Genomic DNA, 18,458 nt, shown 5'->3' with positions numbered 1-18,458 from the left:
TAGCTTAAAGTAAGCATACCCCTCAATAGTTCCTTCAATTTGAACCACGCCATTTTGATTAAAGCCTACATACAAAATTCACCCCTGCAACTCTTAAACTTGACATCTAGGCAAACTTTCTACTTAAGAAAGTAAGCACTATAGCTGATTATTAATTTATACATTAAAATCTATTGAATTTGAGGCCTAGTATTCAGTCAAGCTAGAGGTGTAAATTGGTCCCACCGCCGGGGGGGGGGGGGGGATCAAAATTTTCGGTCCATCATTTTCCCTAGACCAAACATCCATATGGACCAAACCGAATTGATAGCTATTAGTCTGGTCCAATTTTTAAAAATATTTTTTTCAAAGAAATTAATAAAAAAAATTATTTAAATTACTAAATTAAAATTAAATGAATTATTAATATAGATTATGTAACTAACTCAATAAAAAAAATATTTGATATGGTCAATGATAATAAATTAGATCAAAACTAGTACCGTTCTCTTCCTAAAAAAAAGATAAAAATTATATCATTAACTTATATAATTACTATATAAAAATAATATATTAAATTATTAAAAATATTTTAAAATATATATAGGGTTCAATCCATTCGGTCTGGTCCGGTCTAAAATTTGTAGATTCAGGACTGGACCAAATGTCAATTGGTCCACACATTTTGGGACCGAGATCGATAGGTTCCAATTTCAGTCTAGTCCAGTCCGGTCCAAACCGAACTACTTGGTTTTGTTAGTTTCTTTTGTTCGGACCAAACAGCTTACAACCCTAATTCAATCTTATGTACAACTCTAAAATCTAAACCTTAATTCTTATCTGAAACCTCCATTATCACAAAACCATTTCACTAAATTTACAGCTTTTAAGACCTCAAATTTCTTAGGACATATTCCCGAAAGCTTGTAGATTCTAAAACCTTAAATATCAAAAGAATCATCTCTTACAACCCACAAATTTCTACACCTCAAGTTTGAAAATTATTTTCCAACGCCAATAAATATCCAAAACCTCTAATATCATAGCATACGGAACCTCACACCTTGATTTCGATCAATCGAATGTGCACCTTCAAAATTTAAACCTTAAATCTTATCCAAGTCATTTCCTACAGCCTACTGAATAAGCCTATTGATTCTAAAACCTTAAATTTTATATTCTGCAAAACCTGAACCTGGCTTTGATGCCAATTGTAACACCCCGTCCCAAATTGGTCAGAGAGTTACTTCTTGTCCCTCTAAATCATATCTCACCATATAGAAATAAATACTAAATTTCCAATTACACATAGATTTCAATGTTTTAAACCAACTATTGTAAAATAATTAACTAAAAACACCACAAAATCTTAATATAAATGTCAACCTTTCAACATACCACTTCATTAGAACACGACAAAATTACTTAATAAAATTTGGTAATACTGATAGAAACCTTCTATGCTTAATCTGAAACCTTCTATGCTTAATCCACCATACTTAAATCATCTTACCCACACTTCCTAATCTTGGTCCTCAGTTAAAATACTCAGATTATCTAAAAAATATTGTGGAGATAAGGGGTGAGTTATCAACAACTTAGTAAGTAAAAAACATATACTAGTATGTAAACATGAATATTTACAGAATTTTGAATGCATAGCAAAACATTTCAATTTCAAAATCCAGATAAAAAAACATATTGTCAGAATATCAGAGTGACAATTCAAAACGTTCATATTCAAAAGTGTCTTTTGGCATAACATGAATGAACATCATCATCTTATCATATCATATTAGATCATCATATTAGAACAAAGATCATGGTTAACCCCTATGGTAGGACTGTGCATTATGTGAAAAGCCAAGTAGAGCATAAATTGCCATGATACCAAAGCGATTGCACTTAGAATAGAAATCACTATTATATCTCGTGGCAGGGCTAAAGGTCACTATTATATCCTACGACAGGGTTAAAGGTTACTGTTACATCTCGCGACAGGGTCAGAGGTCACTATTATCACCAGTGACAAGACTAGAAGCCACTATTATTACCCGTGGTAAGGCTATATATCAAAATAAAACAGAATCAAAATCATCGAATCGTGACCAAAAACATAATCAGAAAGTCATGTGAAATGTTTTTTTAGATGCTACATCATATCAAAACCTAGTACTAAACAATTTCATATCATTTTCACATATTTAAAATAGGTTCAAAGCATCTTCACATAACATGTACAAATTTTCAAATGTCATATTCGTTCTTACATAGTCAAAAACAGAATGTCAAAAATTTGCTCATGTCTACACATAAGCAAATTTTTGGATTCTACATCATATCAAAACAGAGTACTTAACAATGTCATATCATTTTCACATATTTAAAATCGTTTCAAAGCATCTTCACATAACATGTACACATTTTCATATTTCATATTCGCTCTTTTTGCATAGTCAGTAACAAAATGCTAAAAATTACTCATGTCTATGCCAGTCAAGACAAAAATACTTTAATCTATTATACATATTTCATGAGTAATGCAGAATCAATAACTGAGGTTATTTTAAATTTCTTTTCATTACGAAAGGTGCATATTTTTCAAAATCAACTTCATTTCATTTTTCTTTTTATGCAAAGTTTAGTATAGGAATCCTGCTTACTTGGACTTTTTAACTTCTCTGAATTTCGTCACAATAGTTATAAGGAAATATCAATCACTACCTATAAAAAAGTTATGTAACTTGAGTAAGTTTCCGATTGAATACTTCATAATTGCACCTAAAATACTTAAATAACATATTTTAATTTCTTAAAAACCTAAAATTCTCATAATCCTAAAATACCATCACTTTCTAAATTCATCGATATCCACTCAATTTATACGAGCAAGACATTAAATTCTAAATTATTTACTACTAAAATCTAACTATAAAAATTTAACACTAGATAATATAATTATATCAAAATCTATTAAAGCAAACAATAAAATTTCATTTAATAAAAATAGATTAGTTCAAATTTAAAGGTTCCAAAATAAAACTACACAGTTACCATTTCCTTCTCAAATTAAATAGTAAAATTTATACCTAACAACATAATTTAAATCTTTTAAATATTTTCTGTTAAAAAAACTAAAGTTAGGGAACTTTTATGAATTAAAAAAAAAAACCCACTTATAAATATTAAGCTCAATCCACTTAAATATTATAATAGTATAACCAAAATACTACCAAGCCAAAATAATTTACAACCCACGTCCAATAAGACACGAGCTGGACTTAGAATAGAAATATTTGGAATTTCGATAATGTGTTTCAAGCATTTTTCTTGAGTGTGTATTTTTATTTTTATTTAATAATTAAGAAAGTATTTTTTAATGATGTTATAATTTAAAAATAATAATAATATTTAAAAATATAAAAAAAATGGAAATAAATAAATAAATAAATAATATGTATATATATATATTTTTTTTACCTTCTGGTTAGATTCTCGGGCTACTTCTCCGAGATTCTCGGGCTAGGGATGTAGCCCTAGTCGAACTCACTTAGAAATACCCATCCGAGATCAAAGCTGGCGCACTAGAAGAAATAAGCCTACCATAATAGACACGGTTTACACCGAGACACTGAAGAAAACCAAAACAAAGTGTGGTGTTATACAAACCGAGAGGTAAAGAGATAGAGAGCCGGGTAACCGCTCACCGAAGAAGGGCTGCACTCGGCGGCGAGGCTGGGGTCGACGGCGACAGAGAGCTGAGAGTAAAAAGGTATCGGCGCCGTTAAAGAAGAAAATGGTAGGAAGGGGAGAGGGGATCGGAGGGAAACTCGGGCTTACCGAGAGAGAGTCTTGCGGCCGATCTGGGCTGTTGGTAGGCTTCCGGCGTCACTTCCTGTTGTTGATTCCGGCGGGGTGGTGGTTTGTGGCCCACGGTGGGGGAAAGCAGGTGCTCTGTTTTGAAGAGCAAAAACAGAGCCTACCGTGTGTGGCAGTTGTTGGCGTGGAGGAAGGGGCTGTGTGACGGTAGTTTTCTTGGCTTCGGGGTGCCAGTGCTCGGTTAGTGGCGTGGGCTAGTGGAGCAGGGGCAGTGCGGCGGGGATTATGGGTCGATGGATGTGGGGCTGGCGGCTCGGTGCCGTGTGTTTGGGTGGCTACAGTTTTTGGAAGGGAGTCAAGGTGGCTGCCGGTTTCACGTGGGGCTGGGCAATGGCAAGTGGCTTCCGCCGTGCAGGGGAAATCTCGGCATCGGGGGTGGTTTCCGTTCGGCTATTGCTGCGTTGGACGGGAGACTGAGCCGTGTGTTGCCTCCTTTTCGCTCGGTCCGTCCAGGTACAGCGATGGAGGGGTTAAACGCAACTTGTGGCTGGTGGTTTGTGGAGATGCAGCAAGGAAGTGGTTGGGCAGTGGCTGGCGACAGTGGGCGGTTTCTGAAATATACGAGAGGGATATGTGTATTTATAGGTGATACAAAATAAACCTAGAGATGGGGGAAGGAGAAACGTGCATGTGTATGTGGGTGGAGTCGTGCGTGGGTGGGAAGTTTCGAAAGTTTTGGACGTTGGGTCTGATTAGAGCATAGGGGTCTGGGTTTTAAAAGAGAGTTTTGCAATTTATGATCTTTATATACTATATTCTATATATATTTTTTATTTCTTAAATTAATTAAATTATTCTATTCATTATTTGTATACCTACATTTGATAAAAACAAAAAATAATATATAGAGATGATAAATAAATATTTTTCTTAAAAAATAGATCGAATTGGCTCGATTAAAGCAATCACGTAATCAATTGCTAAAATAATCCAACTAATCCCATAAATTTTTCAAATCAATTTTTAAATAAAAAGATCTCACTTAGTCCATTAAAAATTCTAACGTAAATATCAATCACAATAAAAATCAGCACCCAAAGATTTTTTTGGTAGGTTATTTAGAAATACATGCTAAATTCTGTTTTCCGAACATATTAACCTAAAATAAAAAGTAAATATATTCGAATGCGGTCTTCATGCGGACCGTGTGTTACGTCTCTCCTCCCCCATTAATTTTCTTCTCACCATTGTTCCTCTCCCTTTCTCTCTCTCTTACATTGAAGCCAAGCATAGTTGTTGCACAGTGATCCGCACCACCAGTACAATAGTGTTAGATCCTCTAAAAAAGTGACACCGAACCAAGTCTCGACACATTCACTGACATGCCTAGTTGGCATCGCTGATGAGCCATCAACATGCCATGACAAGCCCACGCAGCAGCCAACCAATGTCCATGGCTCATGCCATGGGCCATTTTCAGCATGGGCTAGCACTAATCAAGCCGTGGGCCTCCCGTGGGCCCCATGGCCAGAATAATAATATTATTTTATGTTATTTCCTTATTTTAGTATTACTAGAAGTTATTTCCTTATTCTAGTATTTATATAATTCCTTATTTTCTTGTTTTAGTAGTACTAGGAATTATTTATTTATGCTAGTGTTCCTAGGATTTAATTCCTTATTAGGATTTATTTCCTTATTCAAGTACCATTAGGAGTCTTCCCTTGTAAGCCTATATAAAGGCCACTCTAGTCTCATTTTTCATTATTTTTTGATAAATTCCTTTGTATACAGCTTATTTGTTCTTGAGATCTCCTTCGGTGCTTGTCACTTGGCTATTTGGGTGCAACCCGTACGAATCCCAAATAGAGATTCAACACCTTGATGTTTATAGACGGGTGTTAATTCATCTATCAATCTATGAGCAGGTTTATTTCTCTTTTCTATTATTGAGTTTCATTCTTGTTATTTATTATTATTTGCATTTCTCTTTTTGCAATTAGCATTATATATCATGCCTCATATCATCCCAACACCCAGATCTAATTTTCCAAGAAGATCTAGCTTTGTTAGACTATTTCCTTCATCATTCCTTCACTTTCATATCATCCCAACACCATATTAGCCTCCATATAACCTTCCATAATCCTAGATTTAATTCCTTTTATCATAAAACCCTAAATCTACATTAGATCTAGTGCCTTCATATTTCCTATATAAAGCCCTAGCCTCCATAAGGATTTCCTATATTTTAGGAAACCTTAAACCCTAACCTCACTTCCATATTTACCATCATACCCAAGGGGCGCCTACCATAGCCAATTCACACCATTCGGTTATCATCATACCATCACCATACCATCATCATCCTATACACCATATCATCTCACCAAGATCCAATTCACAAATCACAATACCAATCATCCATATTCACTAAATCTCATCACTCAAGTCTAGACTCAAGTAAAAGGGCACACAAGAAGGATAGGCTCATCGGTCATAGTTGGGTGAAGTGGATTTAGAGAACCATAGTGCTTAGGGACTAGACCGAGGTCTCTAACATTAATTGGTGCTTTCATTGAGAGGTGTCCATTTCATTGAGAGCATTGCTTTGCTCGAAGATCAAGAGAAGTCCTTACCATGCAAGAGGGTACATCGGGGCCCGAGAGGCCAAGTGGTTCCCATAGGGACCGAATTGAAGTGCTTGAAGGACAAAGTACACGGATTCATAGTGTCTTTGATGAGATCATGACTACATTGGCCAAATTAAGGATGGCCATGATTGTGAGCAACCGAAACAATGAGGAAAATAGAAGGGCCATTGAAAGTTTGAGAAGAGAAAGGCATGAAAACATGGAAAGATTTGAAAGGAGATTAGCCGAAGGGCATGGCCAAGGGCCACCACCTAATCCCAATAAACCAAGGCATGATGCCTTTGTTGATGGGGTTAAGACAAGTGTTATCGAGTCCATGCATGAGCCACAAGGGGGCGAGTTTAGAAGAGGTGGTCGTGTCGAGAATGACCATGTAGCAGTTGAGAGATGGATCCGGAATCCAGAACAACGCACTAGACCCCCTAGCATAAAGAGAAGTACCACAAGATGTGAGATTTCAAGGGCCACAAAGAGAAGAAGACCATGAGGCCGAATATGCTTATGAAAGAGAGAGGCCTTACAATTATGGAGATCACCATGAGAGAAGACGTGATCACCATGATAGAGATAGAGGACATTATGGGAGATGATATGATAATGAGTTCCATGATGATAGAAGAGGAAACCGGGCTTATGAACGGGGACCAAAGAGGCCAAAAGTGGACTTTCCCAAGTTCAATGTGGGAGATCTATATGAGTGGTTGGACAAGGTAGATCATTACTTCCGCTCCTATGAGGTATCTAGATAAGAGAGGATATCAACGACTTGTTTTTATTTAGACGGAAGAGCAAGCAAGTGGTGGCGTTGGATTCAGGATCAATATGAGAAAGAGAGGAAGAGATTGGGATGGACGGCTTTTGAAAAAGAGTTCCTTGTGCAATTTGGGCCATCCCCTACCATTAACCACCATGGTCAACTTGTCAAGTTGAGGCAAGAAGGCAAAATGCATAGTTACATTGAAAAGTTTAGGCAACTACAAACTCTTGTGAGAGGGTGGTCCAAGGAGGCCCTTGTGGGCACATTTGTGGATGGGTTAAAGCCTTGGATAGCCAAGAAAATTAAGTTGAAGCAACCCTCAAAGAGTCAAGAAGCTATGAGGATGGCGGAGATCCTAGACGAGAGCACTAATATAGAGAAACGTCAATCTAAGGAAATGGGGAGTAAGGTTACTATATCCTTGCAAACCAATGTTCCTTGAAAAGGCAAGGAGGGAATGGGAAGTGCTTCTAAATCTAAGCCACTTGAAGTAAAGAAGCTTTCAAGAGAAGATGTACGAGATAGAATAAAAAAGGGCCTTTATTTTAAGTGTGGAGAAAAATGGGGCATAGGGCACAAATGTAAGTCGGGGCAAGTGTACATGTTGATTGATGAGAGAAGCAAGGAAGAGGATGATGGTTATTTTGTGGAATCCTCTAGCCAAGAGTACAACCAAGAGGAGACCAAAGTGAATGAAAATTATGATGAGGCCAAGTTATCCCTTAATACCTTGATAGGGACCCAAAAAGATACCTCCATGAGGGTAATGGCATGAATAGGACCAATTGAAGTCTCTTTGTTGGTAGATAATGGCTCCACACATAACTTCATCAACTCCATCCTTGTTGCCAAGGTTGGGTTGAATCCGATTGCTAAAGAGCTATTTGAGGTAAAGATGGCTAGTGGGAACAAGATGAAATGTGAAGGGCTAGTGAAAGAAGCAAAAATAAATGTGCAATGAGTGACAGTAGTGGTAGATTTACATATACTTCCTTTGGTAGAGCTAGATGTTGTATTGGGCAATCCATGACTCAAGGGCCTGGGAAGGGTAGTGCTTGATTACAACAAAAGGACCATGGAATTCAAGCTAGGGTTCAAGAAGAATATATGGGTAACTATAGCATCAAAGGAGGCCAAGTCGGATGAGGTCCCAATGTTAGAAAAGTTAGATGGCTAAGGAAGAATAAGGAGAAGGCATGAACATTTTCTCAATTTATCCTTGAGGGCAAGGATGTGCTTGAAGGGAGGGGGAATGTTAGACCCTCTAAAAAAGTGACCCTGGGCCAAGTCTCGACACACTCACTGACATGCCTAGTCGGCACCACTGATGAGCCACCAACATGCCATGGCAAGCCCACGTAGCAGCCAGCCAATGCCCATGGCTCATGTCATGGGCCATTTTCAGCACGGGCCAGCACCAATCAAGCCGTGGGCCCCCCATGGGCCCCAAAGCCAGAATAATATTATTATTTTATATTATTTCCTTATTTTAGTATTACTAGAAGTTATTTCCTTATTCTAGTATTTATATAATTCCTTATTTCCTTGTTTTAGTAGTGCTAGGAATTATTTCCTTATGCTAGTGTTATTAGGATTTAATTCCTTACCAGGATTTATTTCCTTATTCAAGTACCATTAGGAGTCTCCCCTTGTAAGCCTATATAAAGGCCACCCTAGTCCCATTTTTCATTATCTTTTGAAAAATTCCTTTGTGGACGGCTTATTTGTTCTTGAGATCTCCTTCGATGCTTGACACTTGGGCTATTTAGGTACAACCCATGTGAATCCCAATTAGAGATTCAACACATTGACGTTTGTGGACGGGTGTTGATTCATCTATTAATCTATGAGCAAGTTTGTTTCTCTTTTCCATTATTGAGTTTCATTCTTGCTATTTATTGTTATTTGCATTACTCTTTTTGCAATTAACATTATATATCACCCCCCATATAATCCCAAAACACTAGATCTACTTTTCCAAGAAGGTCTAGCTTTGTTGGACTATTTCCTTCATCATTCCTTCACTTTCATATCATCTCAACACCATATTAGCCTCCATATAACCTTCCATAATCCTAGATCTAATTCCTTTCATCATAAAACCCTAAATCTACATTAGATCTAGTGCCTTCATATTTCCTACATAAAGCCTTAGCCTCCATAAGGATTTCCTATATTTTAGGAAACCTTAAACCCTAGCCTCACTTCCATATTTACCATAATACCCAAGGGGCGCCTACCATAGCCAATTCACACCATTCGGCTATCATCATACCATCACCATACCATCATCATCCCATACACCATACCATCCTACCAAGATCCAATTCACAAATCACAACACCAATCATCCATATTCACCAAATCTCATCACTCAAGTCTAGACTCAAGTAAAAGGGCACACAAGAAGGATAGGCTCATCGGTCATAGTTAAGTGAAGCGGATCTAGAGAGCCATAGTATTTAGGGACTAGACCCAGGTGCCTAACAATAGCCAGTGGTGGAGCCATGTTGTACCAAGGTGGCCATGCCCCCAAAACTTTTTGAAATCATATAAGATTTCATGCATAATTGTGCAAATATAGAAATTGTTCCAAAAAAAAATAAAATTATAATCTATCTATGCTTTCTATTTTTTTTTTTAATTTCAATATAACTAGAAATGTCTTTCTCTATTTTTTTTATAGTCCCATAATTTTGTTTAATTTCTATATATTATCTATTTTCAATAATATGACTTTTCTAAAAGTACAATTAAAATTAAATTTAAGAGAAATATTAAAAAAATATTTTTAATAGTGGACTCCACTTTCCTTTTTTAAAAGGAGTGTATAGAGCTTAGATTCCTTGTATTTAGTATTACATTTTACATAAATATCAATTGAAAATTTGGCCCTCTCAACACAATTGAGGGTTGCGCCACTGACGATAGCCGCACCACTTCAACCCTTTGGTTCCTCCACCAAAGCCAACACTCAACCCCCATCTCGCAGAACAATAGCCCAGTAGGAAACTAGCGCAACTCTCAACTCCACCCACATGACCGAAAACCACCAAAACCAGCCCTACGAGTTAACAACGCAACCTCTGCTATTGCCCTTCTAAGCTAGACCATGACTTTTCCTCCAAGCACGCCAAATAAGAAAACGACCTGAATAAACCTCCATCGCCACACGTTTTCCACACCAACAACATTCCTACACCCATAAAACAGAAGCCTCTGTTTTTAAGCATGAAAAATAGAGCATGGGCCATGCCCACATACACCATGCTTGATTATGCCATAGCCAGACCATGGAAGTTAGCCTCACATTGTATGCTTCAACACCACCATTCCTAGCACCCGTACTGGTTGGTAACCACAACACTCAATCACATGGAAGTCCCCTATTTCACTTTATTGATAGCTATGTATATTTCCATATATTTAGCCTTCAGGAAATCAGCACCAATTAGCTCATTTATCATATATGTACTTATTTCCATACTCGTTCACCCATCAAATTCTCTCAGTCTCACCCTCGTCAAATTTTCCAAATGGTAGAAAGCCATGACACGAGCATTCAATGCTAAAAATAAATTAAGCTTCGTTGATGGCACCCCCCCCCCCTTCCGGCGGGGCAAACCCTCTTCACCTGCCTACTCTCAATGGAACCAAACCAAAGATATGGTTCTTACCTAGATCCTAAACTCCATCAGTCCATCCATTGTAAATTCTCCTGAATACCATACTGATCCTCGTGATGTATGGGTCAATTTATCTTCCCATATCTGTCATGGCAACAACGCCAGAATTTATCAACTCAAACAAGCCTTCTCTTCCCTGCAACAAACAACCAACTCAGTCCACGAGTATTATAATCAAATCAAAAAACTTTGGGAAGAACTTAGTCATCTACATAGTAGCACCAACCTCAAGGATCTGCAACAAAAAGTTGAAGATGAGAGTCTTCCAATTTATCCTTGGCCTTAATGATTCTTTATCCTTGGCCTCAATGAGAGAGCACCCTCCTCTTGCATTAGCTAAACTCACTGCCGTTAATAAGCTCATTGGCATCAACGTCCAGGTCATCCTTCTAGTTTTATCATTCCCAGTCATTTTAATTCTCCTTGTATTATTTCTGATTGTGACATTTATGCTCATTCTAAGCACACCATATTGTCTTTTTCTCATTCTCCTAATAAAAGTATTTCCCCTTTTAATCACATTTTCTGTGATATTTAGGGTGGCTATCATATTTCTTCTTTATGTGGGGCTTATTATTTTCTCATAATGATTTTTTCCACACTACTTGGATCTATCTCATGCATTTTAAATCTGAAGCCTATACTCAATTAACACATTTTTTCACTCTTGTTCAAAATCAATTTAACACCACTGTTAAAATTATTAGGACTGATAATGGACAAGAATTTTGTCTCATCAATTTCAAAATTAGCTCAAGGATCATGGCATCATTCATGAATGAACAACATATGTTGAAACTCCTCAACAAAATGGTGTTGCAGAGCATAAACACCGGCACCTTCTAAATGTTGCTTGAAACCTTCGCTTCCAATCCCATCTACCTTTAAAATTTTAGGGTGATTGTATTCTCACTGCTGCATATCTCATGAATCATACTTCTAGTCGCATTCTCCAAAATAAATCACCTTATGAAACTCTATTTGACAAACCACCTAATTATGATCACCTTTGTGTATTCGGGTGTCTTTGTTATACTCAAACTCTACGTGTGTGTCATGACAAATTTTCTCCCCATGCTACTGAATGTATGTTTCTTGGCTATCCTAGTACTCATAAAGCATACAAGTTCTACAACCTTGACACTTAGTCTATTTTTTATTCTTATGATGTCACATTTCATGGGCAACAATTCTATTTCCAACATATTGTTGAACCTCCTCCTCTCTCCACTCCCATCATTCCTCTTCCTATTTTTGAACCTATAGTGTCTCATCCTCCATCCTTTGATTGCCCTCCCACCTCATGTTCCCCACCTCCATCACTTCCCACTCCACCATCCCCACCTGTTTCTCATCCTCGTAGTACCATTACTCGCCCTGCATATCTTCATGTCTATATATGTCCCACCTTACATACGGAGCCCATGGCATCCTCATCTGCTTCACTGGTCTCAGGTATTGCTCATCCTTTGTCTGCTTTTCTATCATATTCTCATTTCTTTTCCTTCCATATTTCTTATTTAACTGCTATCTCCACTTGTATTGATCCCTCTTATTATTTTTAGGCTATCTGCCACTCCCATTGGTGTGAGGCCATATTTTCTTAAATACGTGTCTTAGAGGACATTCGACTTGGACTCTTGAGCCCCACCCTCCTGGTAAGAAGCCCATTAAGTGCAAATGGGTCTTCAAAACTAAACTCAAGGCCGATGGTTTAATTGAGTGGTACAAAGCTCATCTAGTTTCCAAGGGCTATACTCAAGTTGAAGGTCATGATTATCCTGAGACATTTGCACCGATTGCAAAAATGACCACTATACGGTGCCTATTAGCAGTTGCCACCTCCAAAGATTGGATCATTCATCAATTCAACGTCAACAATGCTTTCTTGCATGGTGATCTTGATGAAGAAGTCTACATGAACCCACCACTCGGATATTGCCCTAAGGGGGAGACCCATGTTTTTCACCTCAGAAAATCCCTTTAGGGCCTCAAACAAGCCTAACTAACCAGTATGCTTCTTGATACACGTTTTCATCAATCTCAGGCTGACCATTCTTTGTTCAAGGTTGTCGTCCATGCCATCATCACTCTTGTTCTTGTTTATGTTGATGATATTTTAGTCACTAGTAACGACATTTCTTAGATCGAGGTTTTCAAAAGAGTTATCTCTACTCATTTCAAGACAAAAGATCTTGGTTCTCTGAAGTACTTTCTTGGACTCAAACTTGCTCGGTCTCCTAGTGACATCTTCCTTAATCAGTGCAAATATGCTTTCGACATACTTTCTGATAGTAGACAACTTGGTGCCAGGACTTCTTTTTTTTCCTATGGAACAACACTTGAAGCTCAGTACTCAAGACGATGATTTACTTCCTGATCCTTGCCCCTACTATCGCCTCGTTGGTTGTTTCATCTATTTGACTATTACCAGACCTGACATTGTTTATATAGTCAACATCCTCAGTTAGTTCATGCATGCCCCTTGAGTTCCTCACATGACTGCAGCTATTCGGGTTCTCCACTACATAAAAGGCAGCCCCAACCAGGGCATCTTCTTTCCTTCCTCTAACAGTCTGATCTCCTATTACTTTATTCAGATAGGCACTCATCCAATCTCTTGGCGTACCAAGAAATAGACTACTGTGGTGCGCTCTTCAGTTGAAGCAGAATAACGAGCTATGGTCGTCACCACCTACGAGCTCACCTGGCTCAAACAGGTTAAAACTAATTTTGGTATCTCTCATCCCAAACCTTTCACCTTACATTGTGAAAATCAGTTGGCTCTCTACATTGTCCACAATCTTGTGTTCATGAGAGCACCAAACATATTAAAATTGATTGCCACATTGTTCATGATAAGATTTGTTCTGTCTCCTCAAAGCTATTCATACTTCTTCACATGATCAAGTTGCCAACATCCTCACCAAAGCTTTAGGTTAGGATCTTTTTTCATCATTTTTCACCCAAGTTGGGCATTACGAATCTCCATGCAACAACTTGACTGGGAGTGTTGTCAGCTATGTATATTTCCATATATTTAGCCTCTAGAAAATCAGCACTAATTAGCTCATTTACCATATGTACTTATTTCCATACTCGTTCATTGTAAAGTCTATTTATTTGTAGATCACTACAAAGAAATACAATAGATTTAAGACAAATTATTTTTTCCTCTCTTTGTTTTTACACACTTCACAAAAATAGAGAAAACACCTTTGTGTAAGAGTTCTTCACAAGTTGCCCAACCCCCATGAGCATTGCACCGTTAAGCCACTACCACCACTACCTTGAGTCGCTATTACTCACCGAAAAGTAAGACTCCCATGTCGTACTAGCCACTGCTGCCATGTCCCTCAGTGTCGCATGACCTAAGCCCCTCGGTAAGGCTCTCTCTCTCTGCCATGAGTAACAATTCTCTCTCTCTCTCTCTCTCTCTCTCTCTCTCTCTCTCGCTCTCTCTCTCTCTCTCTCTCTCTCTCTCTCTCTCTTTCCCAATGCTCTGCCACCACACTCACCACCTTTGATCTTAGCCCTGCCACCTTTTCATCGCTCTTTGCCTCTCTCTCGGCAAGTTATCGCATGGCCCCTTCGTGCCTAAGTGAGCATTTCGTTATTCATGAGCCAAGTGGTTGGTTTTGTTAGTCTTTGGCTTTCCCATAATACAACTACAGCTTTAGAGTTATTATACCTGTTCCATTTTAAATCCTTTCTTATGTAGTGTTTCATTTTTTTTTTCGAAAATAGACTTTAATTCATTCATGAAAGAAGTTACAGCTGTGACTAATAAGTACGGGTAACAAGCCCCGACTACAAGCTAACTGCTCATCGGTTATAAGTTTTCCCGTACACAACTTTCATTGCGCCGGACAATGTCTAAACTTCAAAGCTCTCTAATGAGAAGACCATTCTGAGATGTGAGATTCTGTAAAATAGAAGTGTTCATCTCGACTTATCTGCGAGAAAAACTCATTCCAACCCTCATCCTCTAAAGGAGGATAGGGACTCACAACCCTCCTCCTCCAAAAGAAGAAAGGGACTCACAACCCTCATCCTCCAAAGAGGAGAGGGACTACTATTTCAATTTACTTTATTTAAACCTAACGGACATAGTAAAATAAAATAAAGCAACACTCGCAAAACCCTAACAAAAATAATAAAATAAACACTATGGCGGCATGGCCCACCAACCAACAGGCTGTGAGTGCCTGACACAACAGGCTGTGAGTGCCTAACCCACGCCGTCTGCCCACTCCCATTTTGACCGTGATTGCCTGACACAACACCCATGTTCTTCTGCTTTCAGCACCTGCCCACTCACATTTGCTCCCTCTCCGTTTGGCACTCTCCCAAAGCCCAGTGCTCAGCCGCAGGGGTTGTTCTCCCCCTCAACTCATGCTAACACCGATCACCACACTCCAAGCCCGTTGGAAAGGTCTGCCCTGTGAGCTCCAAAATCATAAAAATGTACCCCTTGTGCCGCACCAAAGTTGCAGAAAAATGTCATAACGACGCTGCCTAAGGTGCTGCTTCCAGGGCTCTCGACGGTTCATGAATCATGCATCACCTCAACCCCGTTCGCCGGCTGTCTTCATGTTGTCCAGCCCATCCCAGAAACAAAAACAGAGCATTACCCATGCACATCAGCATGCATTCCTCTATTTTCCTTAGCCAAAGATAGAGCATTTCATGGCCAACACAGAGCCATCCACCCATGCATTCCGTCCAATTTGAGCCTTCCAAAACATGCATCTGAGTGCGCCACCACCCATGGCCAACTCACTCCAAGGCCCTCCACCACCATCGAGCCCGATCGCCACGCCCATTCACGTGTTATATTTTGGTGACAGACTCAGAGTCAGCCAGCAAAACCCATCCCCCCCACCCCCATCATGCAAGACCTCCATGCCACAGCCAACCAAGACCCTCCACCGTCATCGTGCAAGGACCCACGCCCAGTAGCATGTGTTTTTTTTTTTTTTTTTTTGGGAAGGGGGGGGGGGGGGAAGCCTCAGATCTGTGCATGGCGATGGGCTTTCAAGCCTCCATAACCACATCCACCATTGCCTTATTGACCCACACAAATACAAAAAAAACAACCCAAAGTAGAGAGCTTGAGGGAAAGCAAGAAAGAAAGAAAAAAGAGGAGGGAGGGAGGGAGGGAGGAACCGAGGCTCCCACCTCCCTCGGCTTGGTTTATCTGTTGTGTTTTCTAGAGAGATGTAGGAGTGTCTCTCTCTAGAATATAAACGTATTTGAGTGGTACTGCTTGTTATGTAGTGTTTCATGAAGCATCTTGAAGACCTGGTAAAATATAATTACGCTTGTGCCCTTAAGTGAACATGACAGACGTTGAACCAAACTCAACTCATCTCAAACTAATTATCATTGGGACTCACTACCTTTTCAATTTTTCAAAAAATAGTTAAACACATCTCAACCTACTTCACACATTTTAACCTAAAAAGTTAAACTCATCTCAAACATAAAAGTTAAGCTCATTTCAATAAGACCTACAAAATAGCACAAGTCAACTCAACTCAAAATCTCATCTTGATATGTTTTAAGCTTCTCATTTGTGTGGTTTGGGCTTGATGTAAATTGGGCTTGTATTTGAGTTGGATGGTATGTTAAGATATTATTAAGTTAGGCAATGTCTTTTTATTTTATTTTTATTTTTTGTAACTGATATACTTTCATTACATGAAACATGACAGTGCTTTTAGCCATTACAAGGGATTTTATACAAGGATTAATATTATCAGTGTCTATTATTTCATTACAAAGTACAACAGCTTCTTTTACTATTATATTTGCTCCAGTATTAGCTTGTCTTTTGACATGTTTGATTTTCCATCCTGTATCACCAAGTATGTTGTGAACATCCTCCAATAAGCATCCAAACTTCCCATTTTGCTTGCCTTGATTTAAAATAGCATTAACTTGAGTCACCTTTAAACATGAATGTGGCCTCGCTTGTTTTCACAAATTGGATGAGATGAGTTGAGATTAAAATTAAAAGTTGAATAAAATATTGTTAGAACATATTTTTTTAATATTATTTTTGTTGTGGGATTTTAAAAAGTTGAATTGTTTATTTTATTTTGAATGGAGATTTGAAAAAGTTGTAATGATGAGATGAGTTGAGATAGTTTGTAAAAACAAACCAAGACCAAGTTCTTTGCTAAAGAAAGTAGTTGAAATCAGTCCTCTTGCTTATGCTATTGTAGGATGTGCACAACATTTTAGCTGCTACATTAAAGTGGCAATTACTTCCCCTTCTTGATCCTGTGTCACTATTCCAACACCAATTGTATTAGCTTCAAGTCTGACAATAACATCCAAATTTAGTTTAAGCCAATTTGTTGGTGAAGCTTCCCATTGTATAACCATTTGTTGATTTGAAGAAAATGGATACTATTTCATTAGACTGTTTGTTTGCTTCTTGGAAATATTCATATGCATGTCTAGCTCTATTGAAAAGGGCAGAGGGATCAAAAAAGTATCTTCAAATACCAGTTTATTTCTCGTAAACCATTAGTTTCTTGTTATTTCTGCAAACATAGCTATTTCCTTACGGCTTTTTGGATGCTATGCAGCAAGAAAATCCAAAAGGCCTTTATCAAAGATGATGATTTTTGAAATATATTTATGCAAATACTTCATGTACTTAGGCATGTCTTTTAAGTTGGGCTTGAGTTATATGTTATATATATTTTATATTTATATATATGTACCTTAAACGGGCTGATTTATGATGGGTTATATTTTTTTAAAAGTTGGACTGATTTTCAGACAAGCACTATAATATTTTGCAGTGGGGTAAGCAGAAAAAAGAATTTTAGGTTCAGAATATATGGATTACTTAAGCATTTTAGATTTTTTTAAATGTTAAGTATGTACTTAATTAGAGAGTCTCACATGATTGAAAATTGATGCAAGTTACGTGCCTATTTATAGGCTGTGACAACTAATATTCAATTGGCACTGTTGTAAAAAAATTCAAAAAAGTTAAAAATTCTAGGTAGGTGGGGCTCCCATGCTAGATTTGTAAAAAAGAAATGTATTGACGTTGATTTTATGAAAAGCATGCATATTTTGTTATGAAAAGAAGCTTGAAAAAAAAAATCGGTCATTTTATCTACATTACTCATGAAATCTGTATAAGAAGAGAAAAATATTTTTTGTTATAACTAGTGTAGAAATAATCTATATTTGACAATCTATTCCCAGTTGTATAAAACGAGTGAATATAAAAATTTGTGCATGATTATATGAAGATGATCAAAATTTGTTGTGATCTGAATCTATTCAATACTTTGTTATGATATGGTGTGACATCTGAAAAACTCTATCATGATATTCTGTTTCTATTATGTTTTGACCTTACCACGTGTGTAAAACTGTGGTCTCTATTTGGGTTGGTACTAACTTTCTCTGCTTCTGGTGTACCAACTTTGGAAACAAAGTAGTTTTCTATTTGGTCTTTCTAGTATATACACTCGAAACTTTGAGAATAATAAGGGAAACATTTCACATTCTGTTTCTGCTTAGTTGGCTCTC

The sequence above is a fragment of the Carya illinoinensis genome, chromosome 2 (assembly GCF_018687715.1).
Source record: "Carya illinoinensis cultivar Pawnee chromosome 2, C.illinoinensisPawnee_v1, whole genome shotgun sequence".
NCBI classification, from domain to species: Eukaryota; Viridiplantae; Streptophyta; class Magnoliopsida; order Fagales; family Juglandaceae; genus Carya; species Carya illinoinensis.
Note: the sequence above shows the minus strand (reverse complement) of the source record.